Source organism: Alexandromys fortis, unplaced genomic scaffold, assembly GCF_014885135.2.
Source record: "Alexandromys fortis isolate MF-2015 unplaced genomic scaffold, M_Fortis_MF-2015_v1.1 scaffold_111, whole genome shotgun sequence".
NCBI lineage: Eukaryota > Metazoa > Chordata > Mammalia > Rodentia > Cricetidae > Alexandromys > Alexandromys fortis.
Window position 1 is genome coordinate 5,394,993 of NW_026067996.1, and position 24,246 is coordinate 5,419,238.

The window sequence follows — 24,246 nt, forward strand, 5'->3', positions numbered from 1 at the left end:
GTTATTGGCTTCTTCATCTCCAAACTGGGCAAATTTGAGGCAAAAAAGAAAACTGAGATCTCACAGCTGCATCAGTCCTGCCTCAAGTCCCCATCTGGTTTCCTTCCATCTGGTTCTTCCCATTACATTCTTATTGTGTAATGCCCACAGCTTTTATCTGTTGGCGGAGGCTGCTCAGACTCTAAATATCACACAGAACTATATCATTTGCAATACTTTTTGGCTAATAGCTTAAGCATATTTCTGGATAACTCTTTTATCTAAATTAAGCCATTTATATCAATCTGTGTATCACCACATGGCTGTGGCTTACTGGCAAGATTCCGGCTGGCAGCTTGTGTCTTTCTCTTCTGGTGGCTACATGGCTTCTCCCTGACTCTGCCTACTCTCTATATATATCTTTTCAAGCCTGACTATATCCTGTTAAGCCATTGGCCGAAAGCAGCTTCTTTATTTATTAACAAATAAAAGCAAAACATATACAAAAGGACTTCCCACACCATTTATCTGTGTTTTAGAGAGGAATGGAGAAAAGTACATTTCTTTTATATATCTGGACCCACAGGTTCTTGCCCATCAACTTTAAAAAATCCTGCCATTCAAATCTACAAATCTTGGCTAATTTACATGAGACTCCATTAATTTTTCAGGAACGTCGTTGCATTGTCTGATTTTTTTGCCCTGATCTCCTTGTCACTGGTTGAAGCCATTCCACTAGTGTGATGTCTTATAAAAAAGAATGTGAAAATTCTTTTTAGAAATTCTAAGACAACCATTTCTTGCTAATTTCTGCCAAGAGTATCAGTCAATTATCAATTTTTCATTCCTTCAAGCTTTAGTTTTATCTCTCACTTTATTATTAATCAATTTTCACAGTAGTAAAACTACACTAATCTCTCACAAAATGTTTTTCTCATATAACAATATCCAGTGCTACTAAATACAAGGAATATACAGTGTCTAGTAAGAAGGACCATGGACCTTTAATTGATGAGATGCTGCACAGTAAGTCCAAACAGGAAGAATAAAATTAAGATCAAATTTTAGGATAATTAATACATGTTTATTTTATAGAGACTACTTAACAAAGTCTATAGAAGGTGTCTATATTCATTAAAGAAACTGATCTATAGTTTTCTTTTTTGTTGTTTCTTTTTTTATTGACTTTTATTGAGCTCTACATTTTTCTCTGCTCCCTTCCCTGCCTCTCCCCTCTCCCTTCAAACCTCCCCCAAGGTCCCCATGCTTCCAATTTATGCAGGAGATCTTGCCTTTTTCTACTTCCCATGTAGAGTAGAACTATGTAAGTCTCTCTAAGTGTTCTCATTGTTGTCTAAGTTCTCTGGGATTGTGGTTTGTTTGTTGTTTCTTTACTTGGGGTTAGTACTAGCTTCATAGAATGAATTTGATAGTATTCACATTCTATTTTACCAAACAAATTTAAAAGAATGGGCACACCTTTAATCCCAGTACTTGTGTTGTAAAAGAAGCAGTGGGCCGCTTCCTGCCACCCAGCTTCCAGCTGCCTCGCTAGCTTATACCCCAAAATAACAACACATAAATTGTACTCATTTAAGCACTGCCTGTCCCATTATCTCCAGCCCGTTATTGGCTAACTCTCACATATTAGATTAACCCATCTCCATTAATGTGTATCACCACTTGTGGCTTACCGGCATGAGTCTAACCAGCATCCTTCACGGAGAGGAGAGCCATGGCATCTGCCTGACTCTGCTTTCTTTTTCCCAGCATTCTGTTTGGTCTACTCCACCTATCTAAATTCTGCCCTATCAAAAAGCCAAGGCAGTTTCTTTATTTGACCAATGAAAGCAACACATAGAAAGAAGACCCTCCTACACACTTGGGAGGCAGAGGCAGGAGGATCTCTGTGAGTTCAAGGCCAGCCTGGTCTACAGAGTGAGTTCCAGGACAGCCAGAGCTATTACACCGAGAAACCCTGTCTTGAAAAAACAAAACCAAAACAAAACAACCAAAACAAAAAATGGGTGTGAGGTATCCCTTGAAAGTTTGATGGGATTCAGCATGAATCCTGGTCCTGGGATTTTCTTTAAAAGAAACTTTAAAAAACAGCTTCAATATCATTATTTGGAATGGGTCGGTTGAAGTTATTTGTACCTTCATGGTTCTTCCAGGTTATCCAGTTTTTCAGAGTATAAAGTTTCATAGTAGTTTCTAATGAGGTTTTGTATTTTATTGGAATCAATTGTAATAATACACTTTTAATCATTAATTTTATTGATTTTCATCCTCTCTTTCTTTCTCTTTGATGTGGGATTTCCCTCTGTATGCTGTGATTACCATTGATTAATAAAGAAACTACTCTGTACCTATAGTAAGACAAAACTTAGCCAGGCAGGGAAAACTAAACTAAATGCTGAAAGGAAGAAGGTGGAGTCAGGAATAGCCATGGAGCTGCTGCCAGAGACAGACATGCCAAAACTTTTCCGGTAAGCTACTGCCACTTCGCAATACACAGATGAATAGAAATGGGTTAAATTAATATGTAAGATCTAGCCAACAGGAAGATAGAGCTAATAGGCCAAGCAGTGATTTAATTAATATAGTTTCTGTGTGATTATTTCAGGGGTATGGGAAGGAAGAAGTTGATTCCTCCCACTCCTGCCCAGACCACCGAAGCAGAAGGATGTGATCTTCCCCACTGAAAAAGGTACTGAGCCACATGGCTAACATAGATCAGAATAATGGGTTAATATAAGCTAATATGTATCCTGAGCTAATGGGCCAATCAGCTTTATAACTTATAGAGATCTCTGTGTGATTTTCTTTGGGGCTTGCCAGCTGTGGGATACTGGGCAGGACAGAAACCCCAACAAGCCGGCCCCTCATGTTACAAAACACTGTCCTAGTTTATAGATTGCTATTTCAAAAATACCCATGAAATGCCACACATGGGAAGTATGACAAGGGTAAAATAAAATAAAACTTGTTTATAATATTTCTCTTCATCCCTGCCTCCCCACTCCCATACCAATTTAACCCTTACTGTTCCATTATTCCTGTTTAACCCTCTATATCACTATATTCAGGGTATAGGCAGTAACACAGGGATGGGAGATGAATAATACTAATGTTTTTAAAAGTCATATGAAAGTTTATTATTGTAGAAGTTTTCATACACATGCATATGAGCATGCACACACACACACAGTGGTGGTTTGAATGAGATGTCCCTCATAGTCTTGGGCATTTGAATACTTGGTTCCCAAATAGTAATGCTGTTTGTGCAGGATTAGCAAGTGTGGTCTTCCTGATGAAGTGTATCCCAGGAGGTAGGTTTGGAGGTGTAAAAGCTTCCCACTATACCCAGTGTGCTCTCTTTCTTTGTAGCACAAGTTGGAGGTGTAGCTCTAAGTTGTTCCTGCCATCATGCCTGCCACACTCCTGAGCCATAATGGTGATGGACTCTTATCCCTCTGCCACCATAAATTTAAAACAAATCCTTACTTCTATAAGTTGCCTTGGCTGTGATGCTGTATCACAGTAACACACACACACATACACACACACACACTTCATACTTGTTGAGTTCATATATTAATGTACTGAAGGCAGTCCTCATCAGACAAGTTACTATTTGCATTAGATGACGATTAACATGGGGACCCACAACTGATCAACATATAGAAAATAAGAGATTACAGGATGCTCATCCCTAAATGAGACATATGTATCATATCTGCTCCTGCCAAGACTCAGGGATCATTGTGAAAGAGGAGGTGAAAATATTGTATGAGACAGAGGTGTTACATGACTACAACGAAATGGTGTTCTTCAAATATAGAGGACATTGGTGTATAACTCACACCAATAGTGATGGTACACACAAGACCAATATAATGTCAAACCAGACAAATCCCTACATGGAAATGGAAGGTGAGCATAAAGTCCAAACTCTTGTTGTGGAGATGTTTACAGCTGTAGCTACTGGTAGAAAAAGAGTGTTTTCTTTGAATGTAAACCCTGGCAAGGGGATTATTTGTCAGTCAGTGGAAGGCCATCAATGCAAGGATTCATGAAGAGCAAAATTGAACTCAATAGGTTTAAAAAAGCAAAACAGAAGAGGACACAAAATTGGGTGGGTAGAGAAGGAGGGATGGGTTTACAGGAAGTTAGAGGATGGATAGATAGGATTAAAACACATTGTACCAAATTCTCAAAGGACAAGTACAAAAATGGGGTGAAGGGAAGTGTTCCTCTTTAAAGCAGCTTCTTCTATTTAAAAGGAAGACATTTCTTCAGAAATTTGCTGGAAAGTTCAGAAAAAGAGAATCTATCATCAGTTTGTAAATTCCTTTTGGGAGAGCAGAATAAACATTTATAGAATTAATAAGACGGCATAGTCAAAATGGCTCAGTTTGTAACAGCCTGAATACAAGGGGCTGGGTAGAGGAAAGCTCTCACCATAAAAAGTCTTAGCTCAGCACATACTTCTTCATTTGGAAAACATCACATATGACAAGTTGCCTTCCACATGTGACAGCAATGACCCAACCCTGGGAGAAAGACACGCCATGTAAATGGCATTTAGCAGGACTACTGTGGCCTATTTTCTCATTCTGAACAATGGCAGAATGGAAGATGAAGAACACAAAAAGTCCTGGTGTGTTGAGGGTTTTCCAGTTCCTAACAGAGTGCTTACAGAATTTACTATGGAAATCAAACCAGTCCCTCCTCAGCAGGGCATTTCCAAAGGCTATGCAGCACAGTCACAAGAAAAAAACTGCTGTGTATATTCAGGGGGTATGCACGGTGGCCTTGCTTGCTCCATGGGGTGATCGCTACTTTCCTTGCTGTGTGAGGTCTTCACCTCATGTTCTGCTTAGCATCCAGTATGTAGGTAGAGTAGACCTCACAGAGCAGGGCCTGCCATGGCAAATAAAGCCCCTCAGAAACACAAAAACAGTTTATTTCAATGCAACTTGTTTTCCAGAATGATTGTATGTTCATGAAAATAATTTGCTGTTAAAAAGCAATACTACTTATTTTAATTAATCCATTTCCTAGAATTAATCATTAAGAGGGACAAACCTGCCACTGTTTACAATTTTTGTACTTGTGCTAAGGGCGTTTGACTACTCCATAGATCTTATACTTGGCCTAAATGTTACTTTAAATATTTTAATTTATTATAATTAAGTGTAAGCCAGGGTAGGCCATTAATTGATTACAAATAAGTCTGAGTTAACTCCAGACATTAATAACAATATTGGGTTCATATGGCAAACCAAGAGCTAGAACTCCCATGGGAAATGTTGAAGTGGGTGTCAGGACTTAAAACAGGCAACCCTGGTCTTAAATCAGTCTGCACAGTGTTTCCTTGTACCGTATAGTATTTTAAAACAGACTGGAGCTAGTAATTAACATTTGAAACTAAGAATACATTCAGTCATGGTCAAAGATTGTAGAAGGAGCAGCAGGCCGCTTCCCACCTGGCTCCTGGGCGCCTGGCTAGCTTAGCTCCGGAAATAACAACACACATGTTGTATTCATTTAAACACTGCTTGGCCCATTAGCTCTAGTCTCTTACTGACTGACTCTCATATCTTGCTTTAACCCATTTCTAATAATCTGTGTAGCACCATGAGGTGGTGTCTTACTGGGAAATATTAAGCATGTGTGTCCATCTTGGGCCAGAGCTTCATTACATCTGGCCTCACTTCCCTTCTTCCCAGCATTCTGTTCTGTCTACTCCACCCACCTAAGAGCTGGCCTATCAAATGGGCCAAGGCAGTTTTTTTATTAACCAATGAAATCAACAGAAACAGAAGACCCTTCCACATCAAAAAATGCCCTTGATTTCAGATTTAAAATCACATCCTGACAACAGCAAACCAATCTGATTCAAGCACCTGATGTCTGTCCGTTTGAGCAGGTGTGAACAGTCTAGTTTGTCCATTTTCTTACCCAAGCTCTTTCACTCATTCATTTTGACATGCATTTTGTGAAAGTGTGTATGAGCTTGTGTGCTTGTGTTGTGCATGGGTTCACATGCACATGGAGGACAGAAGGAAATTTCCCATGGTCATTCTTCAGGTGCCTTTTAATCTTTCTAGAGTTGTAACTATTTTTGTTTTGTTTTGTTTTATTGTTTTTATTGAGCTATATATTTTGCTCTGCTCCCCTCCCATCCTTCCCCTACACTTTTACCCTTTCCTATGATCCCCATGCTCCTAATTTACTTAGGAGATCTTGTCTTTTTCTACTTTCCATGTAGATTAGATCCATGTATGTCTCTCTTGTGGCCCTCTTTGCTGTATAGGTTCTCTGGGATTGTGAATTGTAAGCTGGTTTTTCTTTGCTTTATGTCTAAAAGCCACTCATGAGTAAGTATATATGGTATTTGTCTTTCTGGATCTGTGTTACCTCACTCAATATGATGTTTTCTACATCCATCCTTTTTGCCCACAAATTTCAAGATGTCATTTTTTTTCTGCTGTGTAGTACTCTGTTGTGTAAATGTACCATATCTTCTTTATCCATTCTTTGGTCAAGAGGCATTTAGGCTGTTTCTGGGTTCTGGCTATGACAAATGACACTGCTATGAACATAGTTGAGCACATGTCCTTGTGGTACAATTGAGCATCCTTTGAGTACGTACTCAAAAGTGGTATTGCTGGGTCTTTAGGTAGGTTGTTTCCTAATTTTCAGAGAAATTGCCACACTGATTTCCAAATCAGCTGTACCAGTTTATACTACCACCAGCAATGGAGAAGCATTCCCTTTAGTCCACTTTTTCTCCAGCATAAGTTGTCATCAGTGTTTTTGATCTTAGCCACTCTTACAGATGTGAGATGGAATGGCGAAGTTGTTTTGATTTGCATTTCTCTGATGACTAAGGATGCTGAGCATTTCCTTAGGTATCTTTCAGACATTTTAGATTCCTCTGTTGAAAGTTGTCTGTTTAGGTCTGTAGCCCATTATTTTGTTTTTTATTAGATTATTTGTTCTTTTGATGGCCAATTTCTTGAGGTCTTTGTATTATTTAGGAGATCAGTCCTCTGTCCAATGGAGGGTTCATGAAGATCTTTTTCCATTCTGTAGGCTGCCATATTGTCTTGTGCTACTGGCATTATATTTATGAAATGGTCTCCTGTGCCAATGCATTCAACTGCCAATACTTCCCAATTTCTCTTCTGTGAGGTTCAGTGTGGCTGGTTTTATGTTGAGGTCTTTGATCCATTTGGACTTGAGTTTTGTACATGGTGATATATATGGATCGATTTTCATTCTTCTACGTGTTGATATTCAGTTATGCCAGCACTATTTGTTGTATATTCTTTCTTTTTTCATTTTATATTTTTTGCTTCTTTGTCAAAAATCAGGTGTTTGTAGGTGTGTAAATTGATATCTGGGTCTTCTGTTTGGTTCCATTGGTCCTACTGTCTGTTTTTATGCCAATACTAGGCTGTTTTTAGTACTGTAGCTCTGTAGTAGAGTTTGAAGCCAGGGATTGTGATGCCTCCAGAAGGTCCTTTATTGTACAGGATTGTTTTGGCTATCCTGGGTTTTTGTGCTTTTTCATATGAAGTTGAGTATTGTTATTTTGAAGTCTGTGAAAAATCTTAATGGAATTTTGATGGGCATTGCATTAAATCCATAGATTGATTTTGATAAGATTGCCATTTTTGCTATGTTAATTATACTTACCCAAGAGCATTGGAGATCTTTCCATTTTCTGGTTATTTCTTCAATTTCTTTTTTCAAAGATTTAAAGTTCTTGTCATATAGGTCTTCCACTTGTTTGGTTAGATTTACTCCAAGGTATTTTGTTATTTTTGGCTATTTTGAAGGGTGATGTATCTCTTATTTCTTTCTTACCCCATTTATAATCTATATGTAGGAGGGCTACTGATTTTTTTTGAGTTAAACTTGTATCCTGCTACATTACTGAAGGTGTTTTATGAGTTGTAGAAGTTCCTTGGTAGGATTTTTGAGGTCATTTATATAAACTATCATATCATCAGCAAATAGTGAGAGTTTGACTTCTTCTTTTCCAATTTGTATGCCCTTGATCTCTTTTTGTTGTCTTATTGTTCTAGCTAGATCCTCAAGAACTATATTGAATAAATATGGAGAGAGTAGATAATCTTTTCTTGTTCCTGATTTCAGTAGAATCACTTTGAGTTTCTCTCCATTTAATTTGATGTTAGCTGTTGGCTTGCCTTCATTATGTTTAGGTATGCTCTTTGTATCTCTGCTCTCTCCAAGACCTTTATCATGAAGGTATGTTATATTTTGTTGAAGGTTTTTTTCAGCATCTAATGAGATGATCATGTATTTTTTTCAGTCCGTTTATATAGTGGACTACATTGACAGGTTTTTGTATGTTGAATCATCCCTGCATCTCTAGGTTGAAGCCTACTTGGCTTTGGTGGATAATTTTTCTGATGTGTTCTTGAATCCAGTTTGCTAGTATTTTATTGAGTATTTTTGCATCAATGTTCATGAGTGAATTTGGTCTGTAATTCCCTTTCTTAGAAATGTCTTTGTGTGGTTTGGGGATCAGGGTAATTGTATCCTCATAAAAAGTGTTTGCAGTGTTCCTTCTGCTTCTATTGTGTGGAACAATTTGAGGAGTATTGGTATCAGTGCTTTGAAAATCTTGAATTCTACATAAAAACCATCCTCCCCTGGTTTTGTTTTTGGGTTATTTTGTTTTTATTTTTTGTTTGTTTGTTTGTTTTTGGCCGGGGGAGACTTTTGATGACTGTTTCTATTTATTGAGCAGTTATATGTCTATTTAATTTGTTTATCTGATCTTGATTTAATTTTGGTAAGTGATATTTATAAAGAAAATTGTCCATTTCCTTTAAGTTTTACAATTTTATGGAGTACACATTTATGAGGTATGACCTGATAATCTCTGGATTTTCTATGTGTCTGTTATATCCCCCATTTCATTTCTGATTTTGTTAATTTAGATATCTTCTTTCTGCCTTTTGGTTAATTTGGATAAAGATTTGTCTATCTTGTTGATTTTTTTTCAAAGAATCAACTCTTTGTCTCATTGTTTCTTTTTATTGTTTTCTTTGTTTCTATTTTGTGATTTCAGCTCTTAATTTGATTATTCCTTCCATCTAGTCATTGTAACATGAACGGGCTGGCTTGTTTGTTGTTGGGGTTTTTTGTCCCACCCAGTACCCCACAACTGTTTAGCCCCAAAGAAAATCACACATAGGTCTCCATAAATTATAAGCTGATTGGCACATTGGCTCTAGCCTCTCACTGGCTAGCTCTCACGTCTTGATTAACCCATTTTTCTGATCTATGTTAGCCATGTGGCTCAGTACCTTTTTTAGCTGGCAGCTCACATCCTGCTGCTTCAGTAGTCTGGGCAAGAGTGGGAGGAATCAACTTCCTCCTTCCCAGAAATCTCCTGTTCTCATTACATCATTTCTATTTCCTGTCTGGTTTTCCAGCCTATACTTCCTGCCTGGCCAATCAGCACTTCTTTGAAACATGATTGACAGAATATGGACAATTCTCCAGTACCAAGTCGTCCTGGGTGAGTTTTCTTCTGTTTGTTCTAGAGTTTTCAGGTGTTCCATTAACTAATAGTGTGGAATTTTTTCAGATTCTTTATGTAGGCATTTAGTACTATGAAATTTCTTCTTGTTATAACATTGATTTCATTGTGGCCCATAAATTTGAGTATGTTGTGTAGTCATTTTAGTTGAATTTTAGGAAGTCTTTAATTTCCTCCTTTATTTCTACATTGACTTTATTTCTTCAGGTAAGCATTGTTTAATTTCCATGTGTTTGTGGGCTTTCTGGAATTAATGTTGCTGTTGAATTCTAATTTTCAGTCATGGTGATCTGATAAGATACATGGGACTATTCTAATTTTTTTTGTATCTGTTATGGATTGCTTTGTTACCTAGTATGTGGTCAATTTTAAAGAAGATTCCATAAGGTGCTGAGAAGAAGGTATATTCTTTTATGTTTAGATGGAATGTTCTACATATGTCTGTTAAGTCCATTTGAGCTATAACAACTGTTAGTTCCCTTATTTCTCTAATAATTTTCTGTCTGGCAGACCTGTCCAGTGGTGAGAGTGGGGTATTGAAATCTCCCACTACTAGTGTGTGGTGTTATTGTATGATTTTAGCTTAGAAGTGTTTTTTTTTTTTTTTACATATGAGGATGCTCTTGTATTTTGAAGCATAGATGTTTAGTATTGGGATTTCCTCTTGATGGATTTTTCCTGTGACTAATATGGAATGTCCTTCTCTGTCTCTTTTGATTGATTTTAGTTTGAAGTATATTTTGTTAGATATTAGGATAGCTACACCAGCTTGTTTCTTAGGTCCATTTGATTGGAAATTTTTTCCCAACCCTTTACTCTGAAGCAGTGTCTGCCTTTGAGGTTGAGGTATGTTTCTTGTATGTAGCAAAAGGATGAATTCTGTTTGCATATCCAATCTCTTAGCCTGTGTCTTTTTATAGGTGAGTTGAGTCCATTTATATTAAGGGCTATTAATGACCAGTGATTGATATCTCCTCTTAATTTAGTTTTCATTGGTGGTGATGTTATTTTGTGTGTTTTTCCTTTCATTGGGATTTGGTGCTATGAGATCATTTATTGTCTGTGTTTTTGTTGATGTAGCCAACTTTTTTGGGTTGGAGTTTTCCTTCTAGTACTTTGTGTAGAGCTGGATTTGTGGCTAGGTATTAGTTAAATCTGGTTTTGTCATGAAATATCTTGTTTTGTCCATCTTTGGTATGGAAAGTTTTGCTGGGTATAGTAGTATGGGCTGGCATCCATGGCCTCTTAATGGCTCCATAATATTTGACCAGGACCTTCTGGCTTTTATTGTTTCCACTGAGAAGACAGGTATAATTTTGGCCTTTTTCCTTTGCAGCTCTTAATATTCTTTCTTTATTCTGTATGTTTAGTGTTTTGATTATTATGTGGCAAGGAGATGATAATTATTAAATTTTTGTTGAATAGGAGCTTAGAGATGGCTTAGTGTGTAGGAGCACTGGCTGTTCTTTCAGAGGATGCAGGATTGATTCCTAGCATGGTAGCTTACAACAATCTGTGATGGGAGAGTAATCTGTCTATCTGTTGCTTTCATTGGTTAATTAATAAAGAAACTGCTTGTCCTAATAAGTCAGAACATAGGTAGGTGGAGTAGAAAGAACAGAATGCTGGGAAGAAGGGAAGTGAGGCAGATGCCAAAGAGCCAGCTGCCAGGTCAGACATGCTGAATCTTTTTCTGTAAGCCACCACCTCGTGGTGCTACAAAGATTATTAGAAATGGGTTAATCAAGATGTGAGAATTAGCCAATAAGAGGCTAGAACTAATGGGCCAAGCAGTGTTTAAAAGAATACAGTTTCCGTTAATTATTTTGTTAAACCTAGCCTGTGGCCAGGAGCTGGGTGGCGGGAAGCAGCCCGCAGCTCCTTCTACATATCTGTAATTACAGTTTCAGATAAGACATGGGATCTTACATCCTTGCCTGGCCTTCAAGGGCACCAGACATGCAAATGATACACAGACACACATACAGATTAAAACATCCATACAAAACGAGCAACATGTTATAAATCTAAAATCTTTAATAGAATAAAACTAGAAATAAATGTTAATAATTTAATGATACTGAAAATTGCACAGAGTCATAAGGAAAGTCCTTTTTGCTACCCCGTATTTATTCCATAATGTCCTATCCAAGCCCCATCCCATGGACTGCCTCCAAGATGCCCTTGCACTGTCCAAGACTGCCTTCTGGTATGTTCAGCTGATGAGAGGTACATGCAGAAGAACACAGGGCATTTTCTAAAGAGGATTCCTCCCCTCCAGACCATTAGCAACTGCTTATCTGTCACTTTCTCCAGTTTCTGTAACCTCCTTGCCCTTCAAGCTAGAGAGGTGATGGTTTCCCACAGCTGCCCACATAAGGTTTCATCACTCATGGGCAGTTCCTTTAGCCTTGCCCACACAATTAAATTAATTATTAAATGCTCCCTGGCTGTCCCGGTTTGATTGTACTATTTGTTTTTCTGCAGGATCCCTGGCTTTAGCCCAAATTACGCCCATGAGTTGGAAACAAGTCCAGTGTGGCGCTTTAGAAACTTTTAGCACTCAGGATGTTCAAGGTGAAGAGACAAAAGAAATGATGATGAAACTCACAATTTCCCACCCCAGAGCAAACACTGCAGCATCACTATATCCTCTGTCTCACTTAGAGGAGCATTAAGAAAGCACGAAGAGCAAACACGTCTGTGATGGTTATGGACAACTACTGCATTGGATGTCACATCTGTGATGGTTCTGGAAGACTACTGCATGGGATACAGTTTGTCAGCACACACCTGTGAGGACCAGTGCCTCCCTCTTCCCTTCCAGACTGGGGGTTTTGGTGACCTGAGTGCAGCTGTGGGCTCTCTCAGCTATACTTTTGTCAAGAAGGCTCTGTGGTGCTCTGTGGTCATCCTAACCTGCAGACATCCTAAGCTCATTCCGAGTGTGGGCATATGCCGGGCTGGGGTGAGAGTCTGTGGCAAGTGCCTTTCTCCATCAGTTCCCCCACCTCCCTTGCCCTTCACGGTGTTAATCCTGAGGACGCTCCCCATTAAACTTCATAAGCAGGCTAGCCTCTGTTTCAGAGTCTACTGCCTAAGGAGCTTGACTTAACACAGGTTCAATTTCTTACAAAAAATGTAAGACCTTTTATGTATCAGAATCTCAAGGTGAGATGTGATAATAAAAACTGAATTCTATAAAGTTCCATTCAGTGTTAATTCTCTTGCTGTGGGTTTCTACATTAAGAAATGGGCACAGCTTGCTTGTCTATTTATATAGGCGGTGCCCAATTAATTGTTCTGATCCCCAGTTAAAGGTACACTGGGTGCCTGGGAAGATACTGGCATTTTAAGGGCAAGTCTCCTTTTGGGAAATGTATCCCATTGGGATATATCTATACAATAGGCTGTGGAAATGAGTCAGACTAAGGGTTGGGAATGAAAGCCCACACACACCACTACTATTCACCATGTGACCAGTGCTTTGTCCATACTGACTCATGTGATGCACACAGTGATCATTGAAGAGGAATTTTATTAGTCCCACAAGATTAATAAAAAACATGAAACCAGGACCAAACAATGAGGGATCAAGGCACCGAACATGCCTGGTCATCAGCTCCCTGAGCAGAAATGGCGTGAGGGTCACTGAGAACAAGAGGCTGCTATTGGTTCCGTTTATGATCAAAGGCAAAGTACTAATAGAGAAAACAGGTCAGTGGCTTTCTGTGGTGGCTTATGGGAAGAAAGGCTGATTATATACAAATAAATAAGAAAGGACATATAATCATTCAGCCAGTTTATTATAATGGTTGTTACAGAGTTATATTTATGTAAGAACTCAGTGAAATGTGCATTAAAGATTCAGTTCTGTTCTAGTGAGTTCCACTTATATAAGCCAGATTTAAAAAATATATATTAGTTAGTACCCATCTGTGCATGCACAAGACCCACACTAGACCAAGCCAGGCAAAATCCCAGCATGGATGAGGAAGAGGCTTTACCTCTAGAAGCTATTGGTTACTGATAGCCTGATGGGGTAGAGAGAGTCCCCCTTTTTGAATGCAGCCCCTGATAGGGGGCCATGGTTCAGTAGAAGCTACTGTATCCATGCACATATTTGCAGCACTACCTGGAAATCTTTATAAAAGATTACATGAAGTTGGGAAGAAAAAGTGGTTTGGAGGTAAAGAAACTGGGGGCAATGGCTGGGGTTTAGTTAGCTTTGACTAGACGTTATATTTATGTATAAAGATCTCAAACAATAAATTTAGTAATAAGCAGAAATTAGAAAGCTTTACCTTCCTTTCTTTTTATCTGAACTCAAAATATGTATAATTATGCCTTTTAAATTTGAGCTCTAAATTAGCAAATGAAAATTATGTTTGCACATGCATGGTATTTTGAGGTATGCTGATAATGTCAAGGAGAAAATTAGCATACATTACCACATATAATTATTGTTTCTTTACAGAATTGATCTTTTACACAAATGTGATATAGCAGTTGACTGTCTTCTAGAGATGCTAGTAGTGTTCACTATTAATCACAGCATAAAACAAACCAGTAGAGAAAGGTAAGTACCATTCTTGCTGAGTGGAAAAAGAAAAGGGACTATCTATTTTCGGAAATCGTATAAAGGCACCAACTTGAAAATTATGTCAAGATGTCCCCATTTCTTCTTGAAGATAAACCAATTTCTTCTTGAATAAGGTAAAATAAAAAGGAGAAAAACATTTACAACAGCTGACCAAGAAATGAAAAAACAAAAGGCTGTAAAGTTGGCTCAGTTGTTAAGACAGCTTCCTCCTCTTCCAGAATTTGGCCCCCAGCACTCACATCATAACTCTCCTTCAGGGAATTCTGTGCCCTCTTCTGGCCTCTGCAGAAACTTGCACACATGTGACACACACACACACACACACACACACACACACACTCCCCTATACATGCACAAGTACACACACATACAGAAACATTTCTTTTTTTTAAACTTTAAACTCATCAGTTTATTAACTTAAGAAAGAATAAATGTTACAGTCACCGAAGTACATAAAGGGTGCCAGAAAGAGTGGAGTCACCTTTGAGTCATTTGTGAAAGTGTATGGGTAAGAAAGAGTTGCCAATGACTGGGCACATACCCTAGGTCAGGCTCTGTGGGTTGTCTCATTAGACCTTTATGACCTTACATGAAGCAGGCACCATTCCTGTTAGTTCCGCTCACTAGTGAGAATACAAGCAGCTTGTCTGAGGAGTATGTCTGTTCTAATGGGAGCTCACCAAATCCAACTGGACCGTGACTGAACGAGCATGTGATCAAACCAGACTCTCCGATTGTGGCTAACAATGGGGGCTGACTGAGAAGCCATTGATAAAGGCACTGGGACTTGTTTGTACTGCATGTTCTGGCTTTTTGGGACCCTAGTCTATATGGAAGCACAAAAGACAAAAGAACAAAGAACAAAATGAAATTACCAGATATGAGTATGTCTATTAAAGAACCAGAGATATTTCAACTAAATGACCTAAAAATATAAATCTATAATATAAAAACAAGAACAATCTAAACCCTAAGAACACTGGTTGAAAAGAAAAAAAAATCAGAGCATGAAATAATGAAGTGTAGACTCAATGACAAACACACAAAATTAATCAAAGATTTGGTTCTTTGAAAATATAAGAATGTGGTCTTATCAACACACATAAAATTATTTGTTAAAACTGTATATTCAGTCACAAAAAGCATTCAATAAACTAGACATCCAAAGGTGAGAGCTTCCTTAACTTAATAAAGCCTTCTGTTAAAGAACCCATAGCAAAATACTGTGCACTGTCCTACCACTAAGAGTAGACACAGACTCTATTGAGTCATCTAACTTAATATTGTATTTCTCTGTAACTAACACTGTAAATCCCAAAAGGAAAAAGCAAACTCCTTATTCATAGATGACATGATTGTCTTAGAAGAAATTCCTAGCAACCTACATATATACCATGAGTACAAGTAGATGAAAAACGTGGAGAAAATAAAATCTCCATGGCTTTGGGTAAGTTAATGATTTCCTATAGTATGAAAGCATACATAGTCATAAAAATTTTGATAAATTGGACACCATCAAGATTAAAGTACTAAGACACAAAGTCACAAAAAAAAAAAAAAAAAAAAACAAGAGAAAGCCACAGCATGGGGGAAATATTTAGAAGAAAAATATTGAATAAAAATTTTCTTATCAAGAACTTGCCAAACTTATATAATGCCTTAATAGAGATAAGAAAACTTCAGTTCTAAAATAATTGTCCAAAGATAAGGACATTTAACCAAAAACTGTTGTGAAAATATAATGACCTTTTTTTTTTTTCGATTGGAAACTGTTATGCATGGTCAGAGTGACAATACCAAGTGCTGACAAGGATATGGAGTGACTGAAATCTCTGTTTTCACTTGTGAGAATGCAAAGTTGCTCCGTTACTTTTGGAAAACTGGCAATATCACCTACAGTAAAATGCATAGCTTTCCTGCAATCCTCTTTCAGGTATGTTGTCAGAAGAAATAAAACTCATGCAAAAAATCATTTGCACATAAAGACTTGTATGTTAATGCAAATGCCAGGTATATTCATAGTAGCTAATATTTGCAGAGAAAAATATCCATCACCTAGATAATAAACAAATCAAAGCCTGTCCTTGCAACAGAATATCATCCAATAGCTAAAGCAGCTACAGATACTTCAGATGGCCTGGATTAATCTCAAAGAATTGTGCTAAAAAACAAGAGTGAAGCTGCTTCTGGGACAGGCTACACGCTGCATTATACGACAAACTTCAAAGATTTAGAATGATAGAAATAAGACATTTTCTCCAACCATGATAAAATAAAAAGAAATAGCAAGGAGCCTTCAGATTTATGAAAATTAAATAAATATTTCAAAAATGATCAAAAAGCCAAAAAATGAATCAAAAGGATAGATATAAAATTCTTGAGTTAACATGAAGATATAGTAGACAAAACTGATGGGATAGTAATAAAGATAAAGGAAATTTATAGCTGTGAATTCCTGCTCTGTCAGAGGAAAGAGCTCATATCAATACCTTCAACATTAAAACCATTGAAAAGGAAAGTAATTAAATTAAGGCAAGCAGGAGAGAATAATAAAGTTTAAGGCAGCAACTGATTAACTACAGAAGAAAAGTAATAGGAAAAATACTACCAAAATTTGTTGCTTGAGTGCTGGCAAGATGATTCAGGTGCCAAGTTGTAGGACCTGAGTTCAATGCTTCTGACTCTCATGGTGGGAAGATACAATCAGCTCTCACAAATTGTTCTCTGGCCTTCATACCTGTTCTCTCTCTCTCTCTCTCTCTCTCTCTCTCTCTCTCTCTCTCTCTCTCTCCCTCCCCNCACACACACACACACACACACACACAACTCTAATTAGCTTACAAAGTACTAAGCTTTTATATGTCCTTTTCATATATCTTTCCCTACCTGCACTCTCTCTCTCTCTCTCTCTCTCTCTCTCTCTCTCTCTCTCTCCCTCCCTCCCTCCCTCACACACACACACACACACACACACACACACACACAAATCAATGTAATAAAAATAGTTATTTAAGAAGATTGGTAATTTTGATAAATCTTTAGCGAGTCTAACCAAGATACAAAGCTAGACTGACAAAGATAAAAAGTAAGTCCTTCACAAACTCTAGTCCTAGAAACTGAAGAGGAGGGAACATGCTCCATATCATTGATGAGGTTTGCATAATGTAGGAGGCCCCAAAGTCAGTTAAAGGCATCACAAGAAAATTATAGACTATTGTCTCTTATGAGCATGGACACAAAATATTTCAAAAGCAAAGTAATAAACTGAAACCAAATACTATAAAAATAACTACATATGACAATGATATAGATTACATCCCGGTGATGCAAGGTTGGTTTGCTATACAAAGATGAATACATCAGATCAATAGAATATCAAACAATTATATTACTGCCTCAGTAAAGGCCATTTGACAAAATATTCTTGATTTGGAGAAAGAAAGCAAACTTCTCAACAAATAGGAACAGAAAGAAATGCCCTCAACCTGATGAAAGAGGGCACTGTATGCTACACAGGGTATGTAGGGGACTACGGGCTTCCTGGTACAAAGATGGACACTGTCACTATTAACATGGACTTGAGGGACAAGAAAAGCAAGCAATAGAAGGTGCCTGGGCTAGAAAAGAAGAAGCAAAACTGTCTCTCATGTATATGATATAATGTGATATATAAGGCTTCTCAATAAATCCAGTAAAATATTATGTTGACAGAGATTTCTGTCCCGCCCAGTCCTGCAGTCATTCAGTCCCAAAGAAACGCACAGAAAGCTATATTAATTATAAACTGATCAGTCTATTAGGTCAGGCTTCTTATTAACTCTTACAACTTATATTAGCCCATAATTCTTGTCTGTGTTAGCCTCATGGCCTAGTACCTTTTTTGGCGAGGCAGTCACATCTTGCTTGCTCTGTGTCTGGCTTCCACTGCGACTGGGTGACTACTGCAGATTGAAACTTCCTTCTTCCCAAAATTCTCGTTGCCCTGCCTCTACTTCCTGCTTGGTCGCCTCACCTATACTTCCTGCCTGGCTACTGGCCAATCAGTGTTCATTTAAAATACAAGTGACAAGGTACAGACCATTGTCCCATAGCAATATTATAAGTCATAAATTAATCAAGCTTACATGATACAAGATTAATATGTAAAAATTATTTTTTAAAAATTTACTCACAAGGAAGAAACTTAAAACCAAAACAAGAGACTATATTTGTAATGATATCGCAAAGACTAAAATACCTGGCAATGAACTTAATCAAAGCATGCAAAATGTAAATTATGAAAACTATAAAATATTATTGTAAGAAGTGTATTAAGATTGCAGTAATCTGGGCTATGGAAACAGATCAGTAGAAAACTATTTGCCAGTAAGTACAAGGTCCCGCGTTCAATTTCTCATACAAAGTCAGTCACAATAATCGAGAGGCACACATATTCAAGCTGAGAAGAATTTGGCATTATTAGGATGACAATTTCCCAAACTTATCAACAGATCAGTCTCATGCCCCTTCAGGATATCAGGTTGTCTTTTAATAGAAATGGAAAGCCCGATTTTAAATACATGTGGACTTGAACAGGAAACAAAATAGTGAAAATAGCCCATACAAAAAAAGTGCAAAGCAGAATGATTCATAACATCCCACTTCAGTACCTATGAATGGACACAGAAATAAAAACATCATGGTACTGGAACAACAGGAGACTTGCAGATTGATAGGATAGAGCTGGGAACTCCACAGCTCCATTAAGTGAGTTTAATTGAAATAATTATAAAAGTTGATGCTTGAACTATAGAATCACACATTTTAAAAAAATGAAGTTAGCCCTTTACCTCAAACCTCCCTTACACAAAAATTAACTTAAAATAGATTAAAGTCCTAAATGAATGAAAAGTACCAGTAAAATACTTAATAAAACATTAATTACCATGGGTTTAACACATGATCAAATTTTAAAAATTACTTTTTGTGCTTGGGTGATGTGGGATTCCCCTCTGTGTGTGGTGAATATGTTTTATTGCCATTGGTTAATAAAGAAGCTGCTTTCAGTCAGTGGTTTAACAGAGTAAAGCCAGGTGGGAAATTTGAACAAAGATGGAGAGAGGGGAGAGAGAGAGAGAGAGAGAGAGAGAGAGAGAGAGAGAGAGAGAGAGAGAGAGAGAAATGCCATGTAGCAGCTGGAGGAGAAAGACGGGAGCCACCACCAGAATTTTGCCAGTAAACCATGAGCCTCGTGAATATAAAATAATAGGGATGGGTTAATTTAGCTAAAAACATACAAGCTATTGGCCAAACCATATTGCAATGAACATAGTTTCTGTGTGATCATTTCAGGTCTGGGTAGCTGGGGAACAAACAAGCAGCCTCCATCAATACTTGGGTGTTTTGCATGTCTTTGTATCACGTGTGTGCCTGGTGCTTACAAAGACAGAAAGAAGGTGTTGGATCTCCTGGGACTGCAGTTACAGACAGATTATGAGCCATCATGTGAATGTGGGGATCAAACCCAGGTCCCCTCGAAGAGCAGCTACTGTCTTAACTGCTAAACTCCCTCCTCAGTCCTAGCAAAGGATTTTTAATAACAGCAAAATCATGAGCACAAAATGAAAATGGTTGTTTCAGTCAACACATCAAGAAAATTAAAAAAAAAAAAAAACTAATGCACTAATGGGAGAAGAAAATGAAAATTCCCTATCCCATTTACACATATCTTATTTTTTGTTGTTCTGGTGATGGAGTCCAAAGCCTCTGCATGCTAGGAAAATGGTCTACCAACCTATCAACGTCCCTAGGCTCTGATCTGTGTCTAGCTTCGTACAAGCGGCTGGGATACAACATACATATAAAACTCATATAACTCAACAGTAAAATCACAAATAGTTTACTTATAAAACTGCCAAAGATCTACACAGACTTTGCCACAAGGAAGATACTTCCACAAGTGAAAAACAGAGAAAGCTGTTCTCATCATTACTCATCAGAGATGTTCAAGAGAACATCACCCACATGACTGCCTAGATTCAAAATGCCAGACCCAAAGTCTGCACTACTCAGTGAACTTCTGTACAGTTAGAACATGCATTCAAAATAGAAGCTGTGAAACATTTTATACTTTCTAAATCAAATACATAATATTCACTTATCTACCACCCAAACCAGAATATCCATGACAGAATTAGAACTAGAAATCAATGAGCTTCATGCCCTCTTTTCTAACCTGGGTCCATTACCTGCATTCAGTCTTCCCTCACGCCCTTATCTCCAGCCTTTCTTCTTCATTGAGTTGTACAGACTTTGGGTCTCTGATGTTTTTATTTATTCAGAAGCAGAATGTATTTTTATAGTAAATGTTGTAAAATTAAATTAAAAAATACAAAAAAATCTCAAGGCAATAACAGGTGTCAGTAAATAAGTAGAGAAATCTGAATTCCATGCACCTCAGACTGAAATATACACTGGAATGGACACCTTGCAAAAACATCAGTCAGTTTCTCCAACAACTAAACACAAATTATTATGCACTCAATTACTTCACTTTTAATTTTGATGGGTTTTGTTGAATAGATTCAGAGTCATTCTAGTCCTAGGGGCTTAGCTGAGTGTTTTCTAAATGGAATATATGGAGATTAATTAGCAGATTCTGCAGTCTCATACACTGGTACATAGTGTAAAAGAAAACATACAATAATAAAATGGAAGGTCACTGGGAAAGATAGTTTTGTAATATTCTGAATGATGGTAGATAACATCATAAGCCAAGGTATCATGGCCACTTGCAGAAGAAACACTAGCAATTGGGCACATGTCCCTTCTACATGGTTTATTTCTATCTCTTTTATTTACATAAGCCAATATCAGATTTAAGTGTAGACTAGGAATATGAAGAAATGATTGAAAAACAATCTTATTTGTAATTTGACATGAAAGATAATAACTACACCACATTTCACACTCAAAAGTTGGAATTCGAAAGATCACAATGGTTAGAATCTTGTCAGTCTTTTACTCTAGAAAGTACATCAGCTTTTAGGGTTTTAGTTTGGGGATGGATGTTCAATCACACTCAATTGTATCCCAGTGATTTCTTTCTGAGTTGTAGGGCAGGCAATAATCATTTGGAATAAATTCAACTTGCAAAGACAGAGGCACCACTATTCATTCTAAAGAAATCCTGATGTCTTTCACCAACAATAAAAGTGGGATGACAGTATTTCCCTGAAGTGCTGAGTGCAGCGTTCAAGGCCCTGAACAAATCACTGTAATCTTCTGCTTGAGAGAACTATGAGAAACAAGTTGCATCATCAGGGTAATGAAGAAATGTGATCAGTAAGTCCTATCACTCATCTTTAAAGTTCATTTAGGCATCCTTTTCCTTAACAGCACTGTAGAAAAGTTCAAATTCAGAACCACTCCACATTCCTTTGAACAGCAGTCTGTAAGGAATTCAAATCAATTGCTACGATTTAATGATACTCAAATGTCTCACCACTTCTCTAAAACTAAATCAAGATCCAGAGACATGTAGCTTCCATGTAGCTTCTTCATACTTTGCAAATAGCAAATTGATAAATCACCACTATCCCTTTAATTTAAAAAAGTCCTCATCATTTCTAATAGTGTTGGCCCTCTCCACTATCCCTTATCACGTATGTTTTCTATCCTACTCCATGGGTTTCCAGTGATCAGCACAGAAGCTGTTTCACGGTGCTCAATAATGAAACAGGCCATCAGCTCTTCTGTCTGTTTGGATCATGTGCCGAGACACTGTCTCGTGCTACCCAATTGTCAGGCAGAGGGCCTGCAGACTCACACACGGTGCTTTCTATTCCCCAGTGCCTGACACCTGCTTGAGAAATGGCTGCTGGTGTCGCTGTTTTGGGAAGTTGCTGGGCTCTCTCCCTGCGTGTTTCCCCAGCTCTGCCCGCTTTGCCCAGAGAATGCAGCTCAGTGGGCTTCAGGGACATTTTGCCCTCATCTGCAGAAGTCATCAGTTTTGTAGGAAACTGTTATGATCCGGCTCACAGTCACAAGTTTCTGGAAATTTTGTTTTATTCTTTGACAATTTCATACGTGTGTATGGTGAGTTGGGTCTTTTCACACACACCCATTGCCTTCTCTCACCTCCCTTCTCTTCCTCTAACACTCTTCTCATGAATTTCCTCTTACTTTAATCTGCCTCATTTTGTAAATAATAGGTACCCATGAGGGTTGGGGTCTCAAGAGTCCTGCCCCATGTATGACAAAATGGTGATGAGGATATCCTTGCGCAAGTTTTGTGCAAGCGACCACACCTGCAGTGAGTTCGTGAGTGTGTCGTCTCTAAGGACACTTTCTCAGCACATCCCAACCTCTGGGTCATACATTGTTTCCATTTTCTCTTTAGTGATGCTCCCTAAGATTGGAGAGATATGCTATAGATGCCCTATTTAGAACTGTGTGGTCCTGAGACACTTATTCTCTACACTTGGGACTGTATGAACCACTGCTCACTACAAAAAGAAGTTTCTTTTTATAGAGGATGAGTACTGCACTAAGATATGGGTACAAAGTATTTAGAAGGCAGTTTGACAACATGTCAATTTATCGACAAAACAAAACAATAGGTTCTCCTCTAGGGCCCATGACCTCCCCTGCCACAGCTTCTTAACCAGATTTATAGTGCCAGGAATGAGTTTCCTCCTGTGTAGTGGGTCTCAAGTTCAATCAGAAAAGGGATTTGGTTGCTCTTCATAATAGCCATGCCACGACCACATTGGTAGGAATATTTTGTCAGGCAGGTTCACAGGTTGTCCAGTGGGGCAGGATTTTTCTCCTCCAGAACCTTGGCTAGCACCTTCAAATACTCTGAACAGTTTCCATCAGGAAGAAACTTCTAGCTCAGAGCCATCTTGATTCTCAGTGCTTGCAATTCAATGCTTGCATGGTGTGTGCAGTGATAGGGTGCAGCATTTTCATTCTGATGGGTAACCAAGAACATTGACAATATTTCCAGTTATAATTTGAAACAGTATATAGTAGTTTATCATGTTATTATACTGAGAAGTCATGAAAACACTGGACATTGGAAATTCAGCTTATCCATGATCACCTTTGTGCTGTTTAAATGTATTTGCTGCTGGAGAAACTGGAGCAGTTTCCTTATACTCTGTTCATTCATAAGCAGATTCAGATCTGTGTTCACTTTTCATGTAGTAACTAGTAAAAAGTAAGTACTTTTTCCACCACCAAATTCAGCTTGAACAGTTCCCAGTTATTTGTTCATTTTAGTGAAGCATGAGTCTAAAACAGCAGAGCAAACCACAAAGATGTAAATTCAATAAACATAAACAAACATTATCACATTACTTTAGCTGAGATTAACTGCAAGCAGATATCTACTTGGAAAAACCTGCTTCTGCAAGGCTATTACACAGGGCAAAGCCACAACTTGATTTCTATAGTGGAGTCATTGTTTAGTATTCTCATGTACGTTTTCATTTTCCTAACTCAGATATCCTTTAGACAGCCACACAGGGGACAATCATTCAGCTTCACACTGATATTATTGGAATCATTATTAATATTTTGAGGCAGGGTCTCCTAATCAATGACTTTGAGTGCTTAATAGATGTTCTACGTGTTATCACTTACAGTTTCTGCAGAGGCAATTCTATAAAAGGAAAGAATCACAAAGGATGAATATTGCTTGCTCTACACTGAAGAAAACCAAATGCACTGCTCTTAAAAAAGGAAATAAACCAGTGTTGGCGAATATCCTGATCAAAGGGCTCAAAGCCTTTAGCTGGGATGAGTGCTGATCCTGGGGACTCTTGGGGGCTCTTGTATCAGCCATTCACTTCCTTTCCACTTCTTAAGATTTTTAAGATCTCCTATCAAGATTTGAATGCTGGAATGTGAATGCACAAATATTTAGGTGCTAATTCTACCTTTTATGACCTTGGCAAAGCCACTGGATGTCACTATGCACCAGTTTTTCCATGGATGAAATTCTTTTATTCAGTGCTAGGGATTCAACCAGGGTCTCACAAGTCTACCATACTCTACACTGACTGACTCCCAGTTGATAAAAATGGTATTA